General features: G+C 37.6%; 1 non-coding gene across 1 annotated transcript; it reads right to left on the reverse strand.

Moving 5' to 3' along the window:
* Positions 1-5,987: 5,987 nt before the first annotated feature.
* LOC140502956 (U6 spliceosomal RNA) lies at positions 5,988-6,094 on the reverse strand. The gene has a single exon (XR_011966673.1). It is a non-coding gene; the product is annotated as a U6 spliceosomal RNA (small nuclear RNA).
* Between the last annotated feature and the right edge of the window lie 7,695 nt (positions 6,095-13,789).

Raw genomic sequence — 13,789 nt, forward strand, 5'->3', positions numbered from 1 at the left:
TCTGTGCTAAACCCTGAGGATACAAAGAGAGGCAAAAAAGAAAAAAAAAAAACAACCCCCTGTGCTGAAGGAGTTCATATTCTAGTGGGGGAGAAAACATGCAAATATCTATATATAAACAAGACATAGACAGGATAAATCTAGTTTAATAGAGCAGTCAATAAGAAAATGCAAAGTATTGTGTAATTCTACTTCAATTTATTTTTAAAAGGTGTAAAAGTGACTTTTCCTGAGATGGAGAATACACGGGAGGCAACAATGATGAACAATGTCAAAGACAGTGGGGAGGTCAAGAAGAACAAGGATTGGGAAAAGGTCATTGGATTTGACCTTTAAGATATTGGGAAGTTTACAGAAAGTAATTTCAGTGGAATGATGAGGTTAGAAGTCAGACTGCAAAGAGTCTGAAAGGGAGGAATTGGAGAGGGGGGCAAGTAAGGATTATAGGTGATGTCCCCAAAGAGTTTAGCAAAGAATAGGGTGAGAGATGATAAGATGGTAACTATGGGGGATAGGCAGATCAAGTGGGAGGAGAAACATGGTTATATTTGCAGGTAGCAGGGAAGCCTCCTGTGACTGAGGACAAATCAGAGGTATGAGAATGTGGGGATAATAGTGGGGACAATCTTCTGGAGAAGATAGGAAGGGATGGGGTGGGATGAAGTGTACATGTAGATGAGGTGGCCTTGATGAGGAAAAAGACCATGTTTTCTTCTGAGACTGGAGCAAAGAAAAAGATGGAAGGGAGGGGGAGAGGATTATGAATGATGCTGAATCTACATGTTCTGACTGCAAATTCAGTTCTCTTCCTTCTTTATTGTAATACTGAAATCCTGTAGTTAGGAACCTCATAGTTCAGCTGCATGATGACTAAGAACATTTTACTCCCCATTTGCTCTAGTCCAGCTTTAAATGCATACACACAACACTATATCTGTATATATGTATAGTATATGTATACATGTATGTGTGTTTATAGTGCATATATTTCAGTTATTAATATACCATATATTTATCATACTATACATATAAATATACTGCACATAACATATAGTGTGTGTGTGTTCGTCCTTCGTTGCCGAAGAAGACTATGCCATCAGAGAAATAATGATGTGACATGCACTTGACTTTGTTTGAGCGAAGGAGGGCTGTGCAGGTCACCAGCCTCACTTCTCCTCCAGAGTCATTGGAATCCAGTGACCAGATATTCATCAGGATGACTGGAGATGACCCAGGATGAGGCAATTGGGGTTAAGTGATTGCCCAAAGTCACACAGCTAGTGAGTGTCAAGAGTCTGAGGTGAGATTTGAACTCAGGTCCTTCTGACTCCTGCACTGGTGCTCTATCCACTGCACCACCTAGCTGCCATAACATATAGTATACAATTATACTACATATATATATTATGTATTATACAAATAATATATATTGATAATACACTAATAATTTTTAGCATATACATATTATACATATATAGTACATTTATAATATATACATGAGAACATCTCATTATAAATTATATATTTATTTACGCACACATATATCTATGAGTATATTTATGAGCATATATCTATGAATGTATATATATTTATGAGTACCTATATCATTAGTATACATTAATGAGCATACATTAGTGTATATATTAATATGAATTTATGAACATATATCTGTTAGTGTATATAATTATTACCATATATCTATTAGAGTATTTATTTATAAACACAATATAAACATATGTTTATTAGTATGCATAGTTATTAGCATATATGTGTTAGCACATATATCTATGAACATTCATATTTATGAACATGTCTGTTAGTGTATATATATTTATGACCACATATGTTTATTAGTATATATTTACGAGTGTATATCTATTAGTGTATATATATTTACGAGCATATATTATTAGTGTAATAGAATATCAGAGATTTATTCCCATTAACAGGCAGGAAGTTCCTCAAAACTCTACTATTCAACCATCTAGGGTGCTATTGGAGTTCACTTTGTGTTCTATAACTTAGTACTCCTCATTCCTGAAGGAGGGGAAGGGAAGAAGAAGCTTCCTTGGAGGACAATAAGAAGTTGGAGAGAGCACAGAAGGTGGGAACAGGGATATTGAGGTCCTGAGGATGGATGGAGAGGGGAGACTGCACCACTGAGCATTAGGGACAGTGGAGGCACCAAAGGAGACCCCGTCACTGCCACCAACAGAGACCTGGCTGAGGAAAAAAAGTAGAGACCTTAAGAGGAGGACTTGGGGCCATGTAGGCAGGAGTGTAGGAATCACGTGCAATGTAGCTGGAGCAGTTCCTGAGGCTGAGAACAGGACTGGGAATTCTTCACTTTCCTGTCTTTTGCTTCACTCTCACTCTCTCACTCCCTGGGAGAAGAGTTGTCTGTCTTTATGGCTTAAGAGTTTGTTTTGCTTTCCTTTTCACTTTTGTTTGAAAAGAAATTTGTTTTCCCAAGATAAAGCAGTTAACGCTTGCCCTGCTGATGTATCCTTATGCAGATGCTAACCTAGGGACTTGTTACGGCCCCAAGCAGGGAGAGATTTTTATAACTGCTGTGGTGGTTTAGAGCTGAGCAAAGAGACAATTAATTTTTAAAATGTTTTCATTACATCCCAGAGCAGTAAGGAACACTTAGATTCCAATTCATTTCTAGACAAATAAGAAAAGAAACCTTGGGGACTGAGGTGGGGGAAGGTCATGAGTGAAATGAGAGCTAGTGTTGATGAGTTAACTGCCTTGGGCACTTCTTTCCATTGTCTTTCTCTGGTCTGTTTGAAAGGAAAACCATCCCCCCAAGGGGTGGAGCTAGCATTTCTCTTTCTAAAGAGAACTTGCCTGTCACGATCGGAGTTCGGAGACTCTCTCTCAGCTTGGATGCTTTAAGAATCTATGATATGCCATCCATCTGTGCATAAACGTTAAAAATATTTCATTTTGTGGTTTGTGAAGTTATTAAGGGCACCAAAACTAGGTTAGCTGCAAATAGATTTAATTTATTAATTGCTGACAGGCACAATAAATAGCGAAAATGGTTTTGAGTTACTTAAGCAAATGTTAGCTCCAGATGACAGCCATCGAAACCAAGGTCTTTTCTGCTAGCTCCTTCCTCACCCCATGGGAAAATTGGCTTTGGAGCCGTCATGTGGGAAAGATCAGAGGTAGTTTGATCTCCATTTTACACCATCGAAGTGATGATGAACTTGTCTTTGGGCAGAATATGGACTCTTTACTGGAATAGTTCTGACTGCTGTATATAAGAGAAGGGGAAAGAGGTAGGAGCAAAACCCTGGGGAGGTGGAAACAGTCAGCTCTCCAGCAGCATCTTTACAAAAAATTGAGTGGGGCTGCCACTTACTGGAGCCACAGGTAGATAGTATGCACTCATGGGATTAGGTGGAAAACTTGCTTACTTGCTTACTTGCTGCAGGTGTTTGTTCTCTATTCTCAGAGAAGACCATGACATCAAGCAGATGATTCCAACCCATGCAACTGAATTGGATTTAAGTGAGGCAGGGCTACACAAAGTCACCAGCCTCACTTACACCTCTGGAGTCATTGGGTCCAGTGGTTCCTACTTGATCATTGCTTGGTCCCTGATTGGCTCAGGATGAATATAAATAGCAATTGTTTCTGTTTTAGCCAGAAACTCTTTTTTTCCTTCCTATATCGGTTTTTTTTTTTCTAAAGAAACCATTCTTTGTTTCATTTCTTATAAAGCCTTAATCACTGACTAGGCTTTGCCTCAGTCAAACTAAGATCTGTTAAGGATCTTATCTTGAAAAGGCCAGGGATCCCCACTGCATCCTGGACCATCTCCAGTTGTCCTAATCTATCTATATAAGGAACTGCCCACTGGGGACCAAAAACTAGAAAACTAGTAGAAAACTCCAGTAATGAGTTGTTTGAGGACAAGTGCTGAAATGTAGATCATTAGAACAGGAGTGAATCCTGGAGCACAGAATGTCAGAGCTAGGAGGGGCCTTAGAACAGGGAATGTCAGAGTTGGGAGGGGTCTTAGAAATGGAATGTCAGGGCTGGAAGGGAGCTTAGAACTGTGGATATCAGGGCTGGGAGGGGCCTTAGAAACAAAAATGTCAGAGCTCAGAGGGATCATAGGATTATAGCATTAGAATTGGAAGGGATGTTAGAAGTCATCTTGTCCAACTCTCTCTTTTTACAGGTGACGAAAGTGAGACAGACAGTGATTAAATGAGCTGCCCAAAGTCCTACAGCTAACAAGTGCCTGAGCAAGATTCAAACTCATACCTTCCTGACTCCAAATCCAGCACTTTATTCACTTTGCCACCTAGCTGTCTAGGCCTTGTGTGTGTGTTTGTCCGTCGTTGCCAAAGAAGACCATGCCATCAGAGAAATGATGATATAACTTGCACTTGACTTTGTTTTGAGTGAGGGAGGGCTGTGCAGGTCAGCAGTCTCATTTCTCCTCCAGAACCATCTGAATCCAGTGATCAGATGTTCATCAGAATGACTGGACATGACCCAGGATGAGGCAATTGGGGTTAAGTGACTTGCCCAAGGTCACAAAGCTAGTGAGTGTCAAGTGTCTGAGGTGAGATTTGAACTCAGGTCCTCCTGACTCCTGCACTGGTTCTCTATCCACTGCACCATTGTCTAGGCCTTATTTAACACATAGGATGTCAGAACTTGAAGGTCCCTTAGAACCTAAAATGTCAAAGGTGGAAAGGCCCATGTATTCTAACACTTTTATTTTATAGAAAGGTGTGACCCTGGCCAAGTCACTTAACTTTCCTTGCCTCAGTACTCTCCTCTGTAAAAGGAGCTGGAGAAGGAAATGGCAAACTATTCCAGTACTTTTGCCAAGAAGACCTCAAATGGTGTCATGAAGAGTCAGACATGACTGAAAAATGACTGAACAAAATTTCAACTAATTATTGATGCTGGCCCTGTGTTAAGCTCAGTTGATACTAAGCTTTTTTAGGAGAAATGCTTTTAGCATTCTAAATTTTTCTATCCTGGGAGAAAACCTTCCTCAACCTGCCCTTGTTAAGACCAGGAAGACTAAAACAGAAGAGAGAGGGACCAAAGGAGATGGGCACCAGAGATTCAAATTACTTTTTAGAATGCATCCATCCCTAGCTCACTTTGTGTACAGTTTAAATGAATGACAATGTACTGGGATATATATTTTGTAAATATATTCTCATTTGATCCTCACAACAACTCGGGAAAGTAGGTGCTATTTTTATCCCCATTTTATACATGAGTAAACTGAAGCAGACAGAGGTTAAGTGTCTGTCCCAGGGTCAGCTAGGTAATAAGTGTCTGAGGCAGGATTTGAAATCAGGTCTTCCTGGACTCCTGGGCTAGCATTCTGTCCACTGCCCTCCTTAATTGTTGGGATTCTAACTCAGGCTTCCCAATTTCAAATCGAGTGCCATGTTCACAACACCAAGCTAGCAGTTTGTCTCTGGATTATTAAATTGACCCTTTAGTAGAGAGCACCAGATATATAGTTGGAATTCCACTGAAGTAGTCTTAGGAATAACAGGCTCATCCCTCCTCAAAGCTCCTCTTATTTTATGTTTAATAAAGTACAAGGCAAGATATCCTCCTGACATTTTTTCCCTTGGCAAGAAGCTAACGAATTTCTGTTCCTCATCTGAGAGTAACAAAATTTTGGGTTTTGTGAAATGGTAGGGATAGATTTCTTTTTTCTCTCTCCAAATTTATTAATTTATTTGTTTTCAGTTTTCAACATTCACTTCCTTTCCCAAGATGGTATGTGGTCTCTATACATACATTTCTATTAAATACATTTATACACCAGTCAACTTGCCTAGAAGAGTTATGACTAATGAGAGAAACCATTAGAAAAAACAAAACAAAACACAATGTAATGTAACAAAAAAGATAACAGTCTGCTTTATTCTGTGTTCCAGCTCCATAGTTTTTTCTCTGGATGCAGATGGCATTTTGCAGCATGAGTCAAAAATACGGAATGCTTCACGAATTTGCATGTCATTGTTGTGCAGGACCCATGCTAATGTTCTCTGTATCGTTCCAATTTTAGTATATATGCTGCTGAAGCGAGCACATGGGCACATATTTCTTTGTTCATCCCATATTTCATATTTCAATGGCCTTTCAAAGATTACAGGGCATTTTCTTCATAACTAGCCAAAGAAATAGGTAATATGACTTATCCTCATTTACAGATGAAGAAACCGAGGCTCTGAGAGGTTAAATGGCTTGTCCAAAGTCACAAAGATAATAAATGTTAGGCACCCAACAGGTGCTCTTCCCATTACAACACACAGGTTGAATCTTCCCATCCTGGTACATTTCTCTGCTCCCATGGACATCTGTCTTCCATTAGTAAGTTCCTCCTGTGACCTGCATTTTGGAGAGGGGTATGTTTTTTTCCTGACTCGGGATTTTTCCACCATTCACTTATGTAGGTACCTCCTTCTTCCTCTCTCCTTCTTTCCCTTCTTCCCTCTCCTTTCCTCATCCCTCACACTTGTTGAGCTCCCTTTAAAGTGTTGTCCTCCCCCACTAGAATTCCTTAAGGACAGGGACTGTTCTTCTTATCTGAATTCCGATTTCCAGGGCAACTAGATGGTGCAGTGGATAGAGCACCAGTGCAGGAGTCAGGAGGACCTGAGTTCAAATCTCCCCTTAGACACTTGACACTCACTAGCTTTGTGACCTTGGGCAAGTCACTTAACCAAAATTACTGTCTCATCCTGGGTCACTGGATTCAGATGACTCTGGAGGAGAAGTGAGGCTGGTGACTTGCACAGCCCTCCCTCACTCACAACAAAGTCAAGTGCAAGTCATGTCATTATTTCTCTGATGGCATGGTCTTCTTCAGCAACGAAGGATGAACATAGTTAGCATTTAATAAATGAATGCTTGTTACCTGCCTACCTCTAAACAGGCAGAACATTATAATGCAAAGAAATGAAAGTGTGGCTGATAAGAAGAGTTCCTTCAGATCAGTTGACTAAGCATAGCTTTCCTCATATGGTAGTGGTTCTCTAAGTGTGCTCTGCAGTCCGCCCTCCCCCCTCCAAAAGGTCCATGAGGTCAAAACGATCTTTATAATAATACTAAAACAGTATCTGCTTTCCCCCCTCTCATTTTCTCAGGAGCACACCATGGAGTTTTGCAGAGGCAACGTGACCTGTGAATGAAAGATTCAGCTGCAAACATGAAAAGTGAGTTAATATCGCATGTGCAGAATTGTACTTTTGCCTTACAAATGGATAAATCTACAGAGAGGGCTGGACTTGCTGCTTTGCTTGGCTATGTCCCGTATCAGCACCACCTAACTATCAAAGAAGGTCTTCTTTTATGGGAATGTTTGGCAACAAACACACATGGTGCTGAAATATTTAAAGTCTTGAATAACTTTTTGGTATCTCATGGTTTATGCTGGAACAACTGTGTTGACATTTGTACTGATGGTACAAAATCAACAGTGGGTAAACTACTCAGGTTTTAGCACGAATCAAGACAGCTGTGCCAAGAAGGACAAGTAGTTATTTTATTTAGTCTTTACCACCAGGCGCTTGAAATTAAAAAAAAAAATCAACTTCACTTAAGAATCCAGCAATTAATTAAGCAATAAAATTGTGCAACAAAATTATTAATTTTATAAAATCCTGATCCTTGAGTACACCCTTTCTTCACATTCTGTGGGGTGGGAAAGTGAGAAGTATGCTTAAAAAACTCTAGTTGCATACCGAAGTGTGACAGTGTCCTTGTCCAGTCGAATTGGGAGCTACATGAGAAGCTTTTTTCATGGAGCCCCATTTCTTTTGTTTGAATGAATGACTGACAAATGATGATTGTTCACAGGTAGATATTTGGCAGACATCATTCTGGAAATGATTGAAGCAAGCCTGCCACTTCAAGGAAAATAATTTTATCATTATTTCCCTTGATAAAATTTGGCATCAATCGAAAATTAGAATTGTTGAAAACATAACCTGCCATTGTGAGCTTGACATCTTCCCCATCCTTAAAGATTTTTCTGATGTCATTGGTGGTGATATTAGTGAATATTTTTTTCATATTGTATAATGAAATGTCTCAACATCTGGAAGATCTTGGTGAACCCATGCTTTCTAAATGACCAATGCATGATGCAAAATAACACATGGGTAAAAAGTTTCATTCAAAGTACAAGTAGACCAACGAGTTTTAATGTTACAGAGCAGGAAAAGGTTATTAATACAGTTTCAGATTTTACATTGCAAATAATTTTTAAGAAATTCCTACTTGCTGAGTTTGGGTGTAGTTATCAAAGAAAAATATCTATAAATATTGGAAAGGACTATCAAAATACTCCTCCCATTTCCAACTATATATTTTTGTGAAGCCAGATTTTCTTCACATGCTTCAATATACACACACACACGTGAATATTTATATCGCAAGAGATTAAATGCAGAAATAGATATGAGAATCCAGCTGCCTTCCATTAGGTTAGACATTAAAGAGATTTGAAAAAAAAGTAAAAGAGTTTATTATTAGCATTTTATTCTTTTAAATTTAATTAATTTCTTTGTTTTCAGTTTTCAACAATCACTTCCATAAGTCTTAAATTTTCTCCCCCTTCCTCTCCCCTCCGTCCCCAAGAGGGCTTGAAATCTTATATGGGTTCTACACACATATTCTTATTAAACATATTTTCACATTAGTCATGTTGCATAGAATATTATTGCCATTGTAAAGGATATATATATGTATATTTAAAATTTATCAAGTTTTAATGTCTGACATGATAAATATTAATAATATAATGCACAGGGACCTCAATAATTTTTAAGAGTGTAAAGAGGTCCTAAGACCAAAAAATTTGAGAACTGATGCCTAATAGAGAATGGGTATATCCACCAATCTCTCATTAAGAAGAAATAGATAACTTCTGATTAATTTTCTGTCCCTAGGGTCAGTATGGTTGATTGGCTGGGATTGAGGAGGATGGACCCTGATCCAAGGGAGCATCTCTCTTTGCAAGACTTTGAAAGAAATGGACAGTGAGTTCTTAGTTCTTTTGCCTTTAATGCCTTTTGTCCTTGCACTTTCTGCAGTGCCAAACTGTAGGGAGGGGGAAGGATTTCTCCTTCCTAATGTCTTCCAGGAAAGTTACATGGCAACTTTTTCGCGGAAGCATGTGGTAGTGGCAGCCATGTGTTTGCCCATGGTACACCTGAGAGGCAAGTTTCTGAAAGTGGACTTGCCAAGCTTAAGAGAGAACAGCAGTCAGGGCAATGGGAGAATTCTTGCAGAGGTATAAAGGAGACTTACGCTTATAGAACCGTCTCACATGGTCCAAGAAGGTAGTTCACAGGCAATATTTTTGAATTTCAAACTCCTGTGTGAAGGAGAATGAGGATGACATTTGCATTTTCTAGGGAACAGGATCTCGAGTTTAGCCTAGTCAGAGGTCAAAGATTTATTGGATTGCAACAAGCCTTGGAGTTGGAGTTGTCCTTATAAGTGAACCTAAGTTCTAGATTTTCCAAGATTAGAGTTTAGAAATTGTATCTTCTAGAGAGAAAAGCAAATTATCTTGGCAGCATTGTCTATCAGAGAAAAAGTGAACTTTCCCATGTGGCTCCTGTAGCTGGAGAGCAAAGCCAGGGCCTCAGGAGGCAACAGAGATCTCAGTCTTGAGAGTCCCCTTAATTACATTGAGCTATTTGGACAGTACAGTTTCAAGGGGGAGAAGGTTGTCAGTTTAGCAGCGTCCAAGTCTTCTGGGGGAAGTCCAAGCCACTGGGTGGTACTATTATAATATTACATATTATGGCTATGGAAGAACTAGGTAGAACCCTGTGTTAGAGAAGAATTTTATCAGAATGTCAAAGCGTTGTATTTAAATAATTAATGATGATAATAAAAGCAATAACTTTCACTTACGTGTGATGATTTAAGGTTTGAAAATCACTTTACATATGTAATCTTTTTTGATGGCCACAATAACCCTGTGAGGTAACTGTTATTATTATCCCTACTTTACAGATGAGGAAACTGAGTCAGAGAGGCACACACATAGAAGGAGGTTAAGTGACTTATACAGGGTCACATGGCCAGTAAAGGTATGAGGCAGGATTTGAATTCAGGTCTTCCTAACACCAAGTTCAGGACTCTAATCACTGTGCCATATAATAATAATGATAGGTCACATTTATATAGCGCTTACCATGTGCCAGGCATTGTGCTAAGTACATTACATTCATTATCTCATTCAGTTCTCTCACCAACTCTAGGAGGTAGGCATTACTATTATTACCATTTTACAGATGGGAAAACTGAGGCAACCAGAACCCAGAGTCACACAACTAATAAGTGTCTGAGGCTGAGAGATCTGAACTCAGGTTTTCCTGAGCAGTCTGTGTTTTCTGTATCTATTTATGGGATTATAGGATTATTATAGAATTCTATGAGTTTCTGGCTTCTTCTCCCTTTTCTATAGGGTGAAATAAATGTCTTTCCCTACTCATTTTGTTACTTAGAGTGCTTGTGCACCCTATTCTCTGGCCCTCTTCTCAATAGAGTCAACAATATCCTTGCAGTCACACCAATACTTTTTACAACTCCAGTTTTTAAACCATAATCCATTCAACAGTGTTCTTAGTCCAGGAAGAGGTGTGTTGGTCTACTCCATTTTGGTCTCCCTCACCATCCCAGTAACTTTGGGGACCAAAGTGGTCTGGCCGGACCACCATTCCTTTATCTGTGGTGCCTACCTCTATTGGAATGTAAGTTCCTTGAAGGTAAGAACTATTTCGATCATAGTTCTATCCATAGTCTGAGCTCTCTTCCATCTGACAGCCATTCACACATTTGAACAGATACTATGAACCCCTTTCACAATGTCCAGAAATCTCAGCTACTTCAGCAAATCCTTGTAGAGTCTGACTTTAAAGTCACTTATTTTTGTATCTCCAGCACCTACCATAACATCTTGACCATAATAGTTTCTTAATAAATGCTTGTGGATTGATTGAGAAAGGCAGCTTGGAAAAGTGGGTAGGGTGGTAGACTTGGAGTCAGGAAGACCTGGGTTCAAATCCTGTCTTAGATATCTGTCATCTGTGTGATTCATGGCTAAGTCATATAATTTCTCATGTCTCAAGTTTCCTAAAATGTATGATGGAGATGGTGGACTCAACCACTAAGGTTTCTTCCAGCTCTCAATCTATGGTCAATTGATTTTGGATGCCTCTAGCCAATCAATAACTATCTATCTCAAAAAATATGACCCTCAGAACTACATATGACGTTCCAGATGTCTGACCAGGACAAAGTGAACCTTCCTAATTCTGGATATTGCACCTCTCTTAATTCAGACTATATAATTATTTTTTTTTGGCAACCATATCTCATGTATGACATATATTGGGGTCCATCTCCAGTTGTTCTCATTTATATCTGGCCACTGGAACCAGATGAGTCCAGAGGAGAAAGTGAGGCTGGGGACCTTGAATAGCCCTGCCTCACTTAAATCTAATTCACTCACAAGTCATGGAATCATCTTCCCGATGTCATGGTCCTCTTCAAGAATGAAGGACATCTAACAACAATAACAACATATTTGAGATAACATATCTAAAATGCCCTGTGAACCTTAAAGCTCTATGTAAATGCCATGATGATGATGATGATGATGATGATGATGATGATGATGATGATGAGTTTGGAGTTCACTAAAAGAAAAGAAAACAACAAATTAACTATTATCTATACATATAACTGTATATGTATATAGTATATAACTATTGTTATACACATATAATATATAACTATATATATATATAACTCTATCTATATCTATCTGTCTATATAAATGTGTTGATACATATTTATGGAAAGAAAAATACCACAAAAATAAATACATATCATGCACATATATACACACACAAGCACACAAAAGCATGAAAAACATATTTTGAAATTAATAAAATGAAATTTCCATGCTGGGGTAGTTTCTAACCCATACCTGCAAAATTTTTTTTTAAAGTTTTAAAATAATAAAGTCATTTAGCAGCCTTCAGCTCAGCAGTCTCTGTATTACCTCGAGCAGTTGATCAATCCCTCATAATATGCGATGACTGGAAGACAAAAAGTCCAGCCTCTTGTGGCAAAGTAAAGGTACAATGGAGAAGCAGGGAGCCTGCTGAGCTAGAAGGAAGAGATCCAAGCAGCAGTTTACTTCTTAACTGAGAGCTTGATCTTAGGCAAATCATTTCTCTTTACTGGTTCTCTGTAATTTTCTTCTTCTGTCAAAGGAGAGGGTTGGATTAGAATGCAGGGGTGTCAAACTTCAACTGAAACTTGTGGTTGCATATTTATTGATTTAGAAAACCACAAATAATTCTTACCCATGTTGTATTTTAATTTATTTTGTTAAATGTTTCAAATTACATTTTAATCTTGTTCAGGAACACTTAGTTTTGCAGCCTCCATGCAAATTTGACACTTCTGAATTAGATGATCTCTAAGGTTCCTTAGCCCAAACATTCTATGTTCTAAGGCACTGGGTATGTTCTCAACATTTTTTTTTTGTTCTGTGAACCCCTTTTAATAACAACAAAAAAGTGTTGTGAATCCTCAGGATTATTTAATTTTACTACTCATCACATTATTTTAGATTTATTTATTAAGTGCTTCTAGTAACTATGATGCTAACTTTTATGCCTTAAAATTCCAAATTAATATTTATATTACAGAAATATGACATAAAATTTCATTCTAACTATAATTAGGAAAACTCTGAGTAAGATGATAAAATTCTCATTATAAAATAATTATGTAGACTTTATGTGGGACATCCTATTAAAAGAAGTAATTTAGTAAGACCTCATACGCTTATTATTATCTACATGATTTCATATTATATTTCTTTATTTTAATAAATTTTGTTGAATATAAATAATGTTTTAATGAAATAAGTTACAACTCAGAGAATGTTTAACATAATATAATAATCCTATATAAACAATTTTAATGTTGGAATTTTTTTATTTGAATGAAAATTTATGATATTTGGCTCAACACCAGTCTTAAATCTTGTTCCATATTGACTTTATTTCTTTATTTTTATTTAAAACAAGAATAAAGTGAAAATTCTTGCTCACGCAGATATGTAGTGGAAAATAGTAGATACATTTTATGAGCTTTCTTGCTGACAGATGGAAATTCATTTTAGAAAAATTTTAGCCACCTAAATAATCAGTGAAAAATGAGTAGCTAGTTGCAATATAAAATATTTACTTTCTTATTAGATAATGGCAAATGCTGCATTAAATGACAAATGTACCTATAGTTCAACTGTATATATTGTTTCATTTCAAACTATGTTTAATAGATAACTAACCTTTGTAAGGAAAGAATGTCTTTAGATGTAACTTTCTTCTCTTCTATCATTGGTGTGCTGGTTACACACTTACTGAAAATCTACTGGATGACCACCTAGTGTTATCAACCAATTAATTTTAAAATTTATCAGAGGAATAATAATATAAGCAAATGATGTTTAAATCAGTAAACAGCCTTAATATTTCCGTGAAGGGTAATTCAAGTTTGTTTCTGAAGAACATTTGTGAGGTACATGATGGTTTCAAGAAATGAGAATGCTTAGCAATCATGATTTTTTTTAACAGTCTGTCATTTTCACTGCAAGAATTAGAATTCTCACATCTTAATTTGTGATTACATAGCTGATGAGGTATGATTACAGGGTAACAGAAGGAAAAGAGAGAGCTACTCTGGT

The sequence above is a fragment of the Notamacropus eugenii genome, chromosome 4, assembly GCF_028372415.1.
Source record: "Notamacropus eugenii isolate mMacEug1 chromosome 4, mMacEug1.pri_v2, whole genome shotgun sequence".
NCBI classification, from domain to species: domain Eukaryota; kingdom Metazoa; phylum Chordata; class Mammalia; order Diprotodontia; family Macropodidae; genus Notamacropus; species Notamacropus eugenii.